This window comes from Nannochloropsis gaditana (assembly GCF_000240725.1).
Source record: "Nannochloropsis gaditana CCMP526 unplaced genomic scaffold scaffold742, whole genome shotgun sequence".
In the NCBI taxonomy this organism is placed as follows: domain Eukaryota; class Eustigmatophyceae; order Eustigmatales; family Monodopsidaceae; genus Microchloropsis; species Microchloropsis gaditana.
The window spans coordinates 3,887-4,995 of NW_005803211.1; positions in this window are offsets into that span (position 1 = coordinate 3,887).

The following is a 1,109-nucleotide window of genomic DNA, read 5'->3' on the forward strand; positions in this document are numbered from 1 at the left end:
CTTGGACGTGAAGGCCGGAAGGACCGGGAGGGCCTGGGAGGAAGGCCTGGCGAAGGAGTAGGACGGGGCAATGGGAGCCAAAAGGATGCGGTGACCGCCGCCAGGAAGGAGATTTGAAGGCGATGGAGAGGAGGGGCGAGGCCAGAGGAGATAAGGAGGGCCCGGACGGAGTCGGCGGGCAGGCTGGTGGTGGAGGAGGAATCGACACGTAGGTGGCACCGAGGAGGAGAGGAGAGGCAAAGAGGAAGACGGAGGGGGAGGGGAGGATTATGAGCGTGCGAGAGGTGCATGGACCGGCACGTGTGTACATGTGTAGATTTTCGTTAACACGGGTAGGAACGGGATTTGATTCTTTGGGGGCGCGTTGGGTGGTGCGAAGCGTACGGGTGTACAATGTGTAAGCCAGGAGCAATTTCAAACTAGCCAGTCAAACCATCTCGACGCGGAAACCGGTGTCGCTCCTCGCATTGTTGACCACGCTTGTGCTCCCGTTCCGTGTTGACAGGGGCTTCCTCTTAGCCCATCATTTCTTATTTAGCTTTGCACCGCCCTCCTCTGGCCTCACCACTTATTGCCCTCATCGTCCTTGCCCGAGCTTCAATCCTCATCCACAAGCCCACTTCTGCTGGCGAGCCTTCTGGTCCGCACGCCGCATGCATATCGACATGGTTGGACGCGGTGCCAATTGCCGTGAACTTACTTACATCCACCGCCAAGACCTAATCTTTCCTCTCCTTTTTCTCCCCCCACCCTTCCGCATCTCCTCCGTCACCCTCGCTCGCCCCTGGCCCCCCGTTGCTCCTCTGTTTCTATCTCCATCAGCATGGTCGGGTCCACGTCCTGACCCTGCGCCTCCGCCAGAAAGGTCAAGATCTGCCGAGGCCCCACTTCCACGTAGGCCCTTTGGCCCAGTCGGTAGGAGAACTCGTCCCTCATAGAGCCTCCACTCACCTCGACCTGTTCCCGGTCTCGGATCAGGTACTGCTCTTTCCTCATCCGCTCCAGCGCCGTCGCCGCGTCCCCTACCCCGTCCAAGGCACCGTGAATCGCATACCCCCCCTCCGCCCCCCCCCCTCCTGCTTGGCTCTTCGACACAACTTCCAAGCCAT